General features: G+C 39.8%; 1 protein-coding gene and 1 long non-coding RNA gene across 9 annotated transcripts in view; one reads left to right on the forward strand and one right to left on the reverse strand.

Moving 5' to 3' along the window:
* LOC111086598 overlaps positions 1–3,919 on the reverse strand; it is an 11,697-nt gene extending 7,778 nt beyond the window's left edge. The window contains exon 1 of the long non-coding RNA XR_002611344.1: positions 3,728–3,919. This is a non-coding gene — a long non-coding RNA (uncharacterized LOC111086598). The remainder of the gene's footprint in view (positions 1–3,727) is intronic.
* The window catches only part of LOC106462738 (collagen alpha chain CG42342-like), a 220,189-nt gene that overhangs the window by 177,497 nt on the left and 33,996 nt on the right, over positions 1–8,696 (forward strand). The gene's annotated exons all lie outside the window — the stretch shown is intronic.

Here is an 8,696-nt window from a genome sequence, read left to right on the forward strand (position 1 = left end):
ATTCTAAGAAGAAAGTAAACCTACAGACATCGGTCTTGTTTAACAAAATATGTATATATATAAATACTGCTTAAATTCTACATCCTTTTTGTTTTTTCACTGGATATCTCATAAAGTAAGGGTTACATCTCCATCTCAGTGATTAATCTGTTGACTAGCTCACTGTCCAAACTACTTTGAGATCTTATCTATCACCCTCTCCCATAGTGCACCAGGGGTCCAAACTCACTGTTGAAGTCCTCCTTCCATGTGTGTTTCTTTCTCTCTCAGGTGGCATCTTCTCTTTTCTAATAACTGAAATTCTTAAATTTTGCAAATTTTAAATTCCTGCTTCCTTGTATGATGCATTGCTATAGCAATGGTATCTTTGATGATTTTTGCAGCTTGCTGTACAGACTGTCCCAGTAGGTCTCAGTGAAGCTACAGTTGATAACCCTTTCTTGTTATCTTTTCATCTGTATCTTTGGGCTTGGCTAATCCTTTTGAGATCAACTGACATTTTTCAGTGGTACCTGATTAACTAGGCCATTGGTTCATTCATCTTGGTAAGTGGTTGTAAGCTCCAAGACACTTGTTAGAGTGCAGGGAAACATTCAGTATTTAACACAGGACTCCTGCAAATTAATCAGGAGTTCCTTCATTCTCACTCTTAGATGAATCCAACTCTTATTCTCTATACCAGAGTTTCTGCCTGAATGCAGAGGCATCTTTTGAATTATATTTCACAAAGATCAGAATAGAGGTATAACCTGAAGGAATCAAAGATGCAAATCACTAACACTTCCATAGTGACTAAACTCTAACCAACAGCACCAACATGTTTGATTGAGGTGATGTGTGGTAGTTTTAGATAATACCTGCTCACATTTATCAGTTGCAGGTATAGCTAGAAAGTTAAAATTGGTAGTGTATAAATGTTAAAGGAAGTTAGATTATATGGTCAGGAAAAGCTGATGGAGAAAAGATTAACATGGGTGAAACTTCACTAGAAAGTCTTAACTTTCTTGAGAAACAAAAAATTGCTCTCCTCAAATATTATGATCAATCTTTTTTGAAAGAGACAAGATTGCAGTCACAAAGCATATTCTCTCTCTTTGCAACTACTCAATAAGAGAACAAGCACTGGAAGCAGAATTATCTCTGTCCCATGTAACATTCGCTAAGTTGTCCCCATACACAAAGTTAAGCAGGAGAAAATTCAGCTCTCCTATGAAATAGCAGTTAAATTCACTGACTGGTCAAGCTAGAAAAACATGACACCTCAGGCTGGGTTTTACACACAATCTCAACTTGATTTAGTACGTTCCAGATTTAGAAGATAGGAAAACTAGGAGAGTAAAATATGTAGAATTTGCATACTACAAGTCTCCACCACAGATAATACCTTTCATAACTCAACAAACAGTTGACCATTGAAACTTGCTCCTTGATCTTTATTGATCTCTTATGGTACTCCAAAGTAAGCTCTCCACTGCTTAGTTAATGTTTTGGCAACTGTTTGAGCCAGTGTATTGAATAGTGAATGTGCTTCAGCCGCATTATTAAACTAAGTTATTACTACCAGGATGGAATGATTACCTTCATTAGTTTTGAAGAGGGGCCTGGTGATATCCAAGGTTATTCCCTGTAATGTGGAACTTAAAAATGGGTGACAAAGTTTTCCCAGATGTGGGTGATTCTTTCTCTGAGATGCACAGGAATTCAAGTGATTACATCATTAATCTACATTTCTATTAGAATGTGCCCTGTGTTGGCTGTAGTGTGAGGTACTCCCTGATATTCCACGATACATGTATCATTTAATGTTTAGAGAATCTCAAAGTTCTTTAAACCATTAGCTGCACACAGGACAGGTGCCATACTTGTACAGAATCTAGCAGCAGTGTGATGGCAAGCATGCTAGAGCATGCTTTACAATATAAGTGTTGTAACTTGCAGCTCACTAGCATAAACAGTTAATTTTATGACCATAAATTCTCCCTGATACACTGCTCAGTTTTCTACCAGGTCAAATTACTGATGTACCTTTGGGACAGTAGCTTCCAAGCTCCAGAGATAGTCATGTTTAGTTATTCTATGATGTCTAGCAGTGAGCTATCATTACTAAGTAGTAGATATTGCTTCATTTGTTATTGGGTCCAAGAACTCCATGCAGCTATCTGAAAATAAAAGATACTTCAGGAAGAAATGTAAGTATTCCTTCACTGAACTCTTAAATAATGGAGACATTATGTGTTTCACCATTCTGCTTCCTGATGGTTGTGTCAAAGGCATTCTATCATCATATATATATATATATATATATGCCATTCTGTGGACCTGTTGTTAATACTGACATCAACCCTTCTCTACTGGCTAAAGTTTTTACATCTTGCCAAATTTTAAACTCCTGCTTATGTTCACTGGAGTGATGCATTACCTTGATAATAATATCATTTCCAGAAACTGATTGAACATGAGGTTCTGATTGTTACAAAGCATCATCATCGTACTGAGAGGGCTTCTGGCTTGTCCAGAATACACGATACACATGCCATGATAGCAACCAGGTCACCTGCAAGCAGACAGTGTTGGGTTAGTGAACATTTACTGGCTACTGCAGCTCATCTTTAGCTATTTCCAGAAGAATCATTCTAGTAAAGAGCTTCAAAAGTACTAGACATTGATCTCATCAACATTCTACACAGACAACCCCATGTTTCAGCATAACCATGGCTGGTAACCACTTTTTTCTGGCTTCCCAACTGTGTTTTTGAGGTTATTGCCTGATCAATATCAACTAACATTATCAGTGATACCTAAAGAGCAAAGATATGGTTCAGTCTAGTTGATGGGTGGATAGTGTATGACACTCTGGAACTCCTGTCAGAATTGTGGAGAGTACTAAGCATTGAACAGAGAACTTCTATGAGTCAATTGGAGGACATATGTTCTCACCCTTAGATCAGGTTGACTTTTCTCCTCTCTGCTAAAGTTCTTTGCAGAGCAAAAAGGCATCCCTTGGATAATTTCTTGTTCAGAGCAATGAGAAAGAAATACTTGGAGAAGTTGAAGACAGAAATTAGCTACCACTTCCTGCACAAAGATACCAAAAAGTATTTGATCAAGGTAAGATGTGGTAATTGCAAGGTTATACTTAGTACAAAGTAACTTAATCTATGCAATAACTACAGCTTGGCAGATCTAGTGTAGTGAATTGTCACATGTAGAATGAAAGATACAAGATTCATTGGAAAATCAGACAAACAAACAAACATTTTATTAGCAAAGAAAAACTGAAAGATAACTGCTGATCATCTAAACGATCAGAATATTGTGGGATGTTGAAATTGAAGTGCAGAATGAAATAAAAATTAGTGACTGTAAGAGCTATATTATAAATAAACTAAAAATGATGCAGAGAAAGAATTAAAATGTTGAAAAGTTCTAAACATGAATGAACCTTCACCAGAAAGCCTTTCAAGTTTACAATGAAAATGCTGTTTCTGAAAATAGAAAGGAATCTGTCAGAGAAACTGCCAAACTGCATTCACAACACACACACACACACACACACACTTTCTCTCTCTCAGCAGCTGACCAGTCAGAAAATTGGGTCACAAGAGAAGAATCCAAAAGTATCCCTGTTCCATATGAAAACTATAAAGCAATCTTTTATGCACATGTTAAAAGTAGAATATAAAACAGCTATTCCATGAAACAGTAGGCTAGTTCCAAATATACTTACCTTCTCTCACACTGATAGAATTTCTCAACTGCCAAGGTTTCTTCCTTTGCCCATCTAAGCATTGGTCTGATTTTTTCTTGCTTGCTCCAGTTCTTTATACTCCACTCAATTGCCCTTGTCAATATTTATCTCGTGACCCTCTCTACCTACGTCAATGCGTCCTCTATACTGCTACTGTATAGAAGCACTTCAGTCAGATAATGTAATCACTTTTTCTCAACAAAGTATCACTAACGGGTTTTAAGTATTACGATCGTTCAGAGATACTTTGAATATTATCCATGTTATTTAGTTGATTTTCTTAACAACAATAAAAAAAAATTATTCTGATTGGCAAGCCAATTTACGCTATGAATTCTCGGATTATTCTGCGGCTTGAAGGCAAATCAGGTTTTTCCTATTCTACCTCTGATATCTAGCACCACACAACAATTGGGGGAGGGGGGGTCAATCTTGATTGAGACTTTCAGTGATCTTATTCGTAGTGAGATGGAGAGAAATATTTATTTCTGTGGTGGCCCTCTGGGGAGCCACCACGGCTACAATTGAGAGTGATCCTTGACATTATGGAAAGTTTGTTTGTTTGTAGTTAAGCACAAAGCTACACCAAAAGCTATCTTTGATCTGCCCACCACGGGTATCGAAACTCGGTTTCTAGCATTGTAAGCCCACAAACATACCGCTGTGCCACTGGGGGCTTTATTGAGAGAACTCAGATTTGCTTTCTCCTTTGCCTTCTTTTAGTCTGTTGGCTTTTCAGTTCCCCTGTGGAACAGTGGTGAATTGCAGACTCACAGTGCTGGGGTCCAGGGTAAGATTACCTATGGTGGATGCAGTGGATGGCCCAATGTTGCTTTGCTCTAACAAAATTTACTTGACAAAATGTTGTTCCAATCAATGGTAATTAACACAGTCTTTAAATGACCTATAAAACAGGAGGCCATTTTGGAATAACCTGCCTTTGATTTGATTTCTTCTGTTGGTTCATCATGAGTGTGATGTTTTGGCCTTTTCCTGGTTGCTTTTTAGCTTGCATCCTACTTGACGGATGAAAGGTCTGGGAGGGAATTTTTAGCTTTCTCTCCATCCACAGATATTGTGGTTCATGCGGAAAAGTTTACTTCTCAGTTATGTGAAGGGACAGTTATGCCTTATTCTTGTCGGAACTTCGTGATTTAGCCTACCACCGCCAGGTGGAAGCATTTTTTGACTCTCAAATAATATATCTGCTCCTGGAATTTCGGGGTTCTATCTGAGAGTTTGTAGTTAACCTGAATAGATCCATGTCTCCTGACAGGGTAAATCTAAGGACTTACAACTCTAAAATCTAACATTTTGTTTTCCTTTCACTTCACCTTGTTGGAAGACTCTCAGGATCACGAACTTCATTCATGACGAGCTGGATCCATTGTTTGCATGCACATTGGTTCACCCTGTTGTCATTGGAGTCTCGAATTTCATCAGCTTCTAAGGGGGTCATAGTTCCGCCCCTACTCGTGGGTCCCAACATCAGCTCCTCGGTACATTGGTACCCAGAATAGATTCAGTCTGTATTCAAAAGTTCCACTGCTTGGTCGAATCTTTGCCAGTGGTGTCAGTGATTATTGCATACCTTCAGGGTCTGTGGGGGCTTGGCTCCAAGAATTTCTGGGCGTATGGTAATCTTAACCACCAATCCAGGAGCACTGCAGGTCCCTGAGTCAGGATTAGTCATTCTGTTTACATCTTCACCACTATTACCCACCCAACCTGTAGGGTTTACATCTCGTGCAGATCATCAGGATTGGGAACTTAGTTCTAGGGCTATCAGAGTTTGGTTGGTCTGGAGGTAGTGAGAGAGTCATGCTGGTTCTTCTTAGGTTTTTGTGTCCAGTTATCGATCTTTCTCCTTTATATCAATGCCTAGATTATCCAAGGTTCATAAGTTACTCATTCCTCAATATGAGTTGACATTTTTGACTGGGATTGTAGATGTACAAGTTGTTGTAGTCGGCTCCTATCTGCACATTGCCATGGTGGTGGAGCTCCACCATTATCGACGTTTGTTGTGCACAAATGTCAGTTACTGCAGTTCTGGGTTTCTACCATCAGACTCACATTGGCTTCATATGGGTTCTGCTGTATCATACAAGGGTTTTTCTTGTCACCTCCATTCCATCACACTATACACACACCATTTCATGGACGACTTGTTACTGCTGCACCATCTCGTCAATGTCAGAACATCATATCCTGATTCTGCTTTCAAAAACAACCAAGACAGGCTTCATTTTCAGGACTGAGACATATATTCTTGCTCCAATTCAATATGTCATCAGTCTGGGTATTTTTCATTTTTCATCTTGTCTCAGTTGAGCTCAGCTTACTCCCATCCAGCTCAATGCTATGGAACAGGATGCCCGACTCTTACTCACCTCTCCTACTCCTACTGTAAGGATGGTTTTTCTCTTCTGAAAATATGGGCATCACTCGAATCTTTCATGCCTTGGAACGAGAGCACAAGAGATCCTTTTAATGGCCTTTATGCGACCAAGAGATCATAAGCATCGATTCACTGGATTTCCCAGTTTCCTTAGTCGGGATCATTCTTCAATCTCGAGGAGTTGTTAAGTCAGGACTTTACTATGATTTGGGTTACTCTACCACCACTTCATCCAGAGTTCCGTCTCTTCACGAATGCCCTCCTTCAGGGATGGGATGCATATACCAACAGTCAGGAATTCCAGGGTCTAGGCTTGAATGAAGAGGCTTTACTACACAATGTTTTAGCCCTTCTTGTTCTTCAACAGGCAGGGCTTATTATGGGGAAAATTGTCAGGCTTCATTCTGACAATTCCATGGTGGTGTCTGGTGTTTCTTATCGAGGAGGCATTTGGTCCATGGCTCCTTGTTTTCGAATTTTGGACCTCCCTTCTCGGGACCATCCCAATCTTATCACCCTACTAGTTTGCATGCAGTAGCAGGTCAATTGTTTCAATCCAAACAGATTCTCCCAACATAATAGATGCTGCATCACAGAGTTCAGTTGGGTTGGCTCTCATTTTGCAACTCTGATTTGTGGGTTGGCATTTCATTGGATCACCAAACTACTGGCAATTTAAACTCAAGTACTTCATTTTCGGGCATTAGCAATGGATGCATTCCATCAGGACAGGATGGGATTACAACTCTAGGCCTTCCCTCTACTTCATGTGTTACTCAGGGTACAAAATATGATTTGTTCTAACCCATTGTCGGGTCCTGTTGATAGCACCAGATTGGCTGCTACACCCTGGTTTCTGCAGTACCTTCCAGAGTGTCTACCTCTTCCACTTCTTCTTAGGCTATTTCTGTTGAGGTAGCCATAATTTGACATGCTACACCCAGCTCAAGCTTCAGGCATACAGTTTATGCAGTCTTTCGCATTGCATCAGCATTTTAATTTCTAAGGTTGCCAAGTATTCATTTCAGTTTTTGCTTAGTCCCGGGATGAATATTTATCAACGGAAATGGCACATATATACTGGCAATGGTGTATTTAGAGGAGGTTGAACTCATTTCGATCAGAACTGCCAACCATAATTCGTTTTTGACCTGGCTCTTTGGCAGAGGTTTTTGCATCTTCCACAATTACCCTGTTTAAGGCGGCCTTATTGACTACCATTCGATTCTCGTGACTACATATTGTTTGAGTTCCCAATACTCTCTGGATTCTTCAAGTTGCTATGGGTCTTTCATCCCAAATGACCATTCCGGTTACCTAACAGGTATATTAAGGTTACATTACATGCTCTTTTTCAACAACTGTTTGTAACCTGACTCTTATATGCCTTTATCTGAAGATTTATTTTTCGGGGTTGCTGATCTACAAGCAACACTGGCTGGAGTGATTTGCACTGTTTGTCTACAGACCATTTTCTCATTCTCTCTACATACTCAGACCAGTTCTTCTTACTCAAGACACTGTCAGACAGGGAAAGGGATAAATCATTTTCACTGATTCATCTGATCACTATTTTTCACTTCTATGTCTGATTAGATTTTGATTGTGGTCATATTCAGTGAGGGTCTTGAAGGTTTTGTTGTCTGCACTTAATATCTTTAAAGATGCTAGACAACGACGTTTAATTCTGGGCTCTCTTTTAAAGTGGGGAATTTTCTGTGAGTCACATCTAATCAGATTTGTCACATTCCTATACCCTTAGCAACTGAGTTGAATTGCCCACTGGAGGTCATTGTGCATACTGGTATGTGGACCTCTCCCAATACTTTTATCTCACATTACTTGCATGATCTGGCAATCTCTTCATCTGAGGGTTTTCGCCTATCCCCTGTAACTATCTTAATCACATATGCTAGATTTTACACAGGGGTGAGTATTTCCATTGTTACCTTCCAGGGTCCTTTTCCTCGTTTTCGCAGTATCCCAGTCTGTGGCGAGTGTTGCCCAGGCAGGTGTGCTTTTTATCCAACCAATTCCACATTATCAACCACTGATTCAATACACTTTATACAGGTTGCAACAGGTTCAGTTGAAATGAGGTGTTCATAAGACCACCTAGAGGCTGACCAGATGGTACTACTGTACTATGCTGGACAGCCAATTATGGACTATCATGTGCAAAGCATAAGGGGACCCTGCCAATCATTTGATTGAATAAATTGGGATCAGTTTGCTTTTAAAACTTTAGGGAACTTGGTTCACCCTATTGCACTGTTCCTCAGGAGTCCTCAACGTACATTACCCCCAGATTCTACGTGGAGCTAGAGTGACCTTACCAAATCCGATTTCCATCACTGGAATGGTGGACAGAGCGGTTTCCTCCAGAGTGTTAGAATGAATTTCTCCACTCTTGGAGAGTAGGGTTAAGTTGGGGGCTCGCATACCTGGGATTGAGTCAGTTTAAAAAAAAGTAATAACATTATCTGAATGAGGTGCTTATATACAGTTCCAGGATAGAGGGCGCATTGACATAGGTGGAGAGGGTCA

The sequence above is a fragment of the Limulus polyphemus genome, unplaced genomic scaffold, assembly GCF_000517525.1.
Source record: "Limulus polyphemus unplaced genomic scaffold, Limulus_polyphemus-2.1.2 Scaffold1235, whole genome shotgun sequence".
NCBI classification, from domain to species: domain Eukaryota; kingdom Metazoa; phylum Arthropoda; class Merostomata; order Xiphosura; family Limulidae; genus Limulus; species Limulus polyphemus.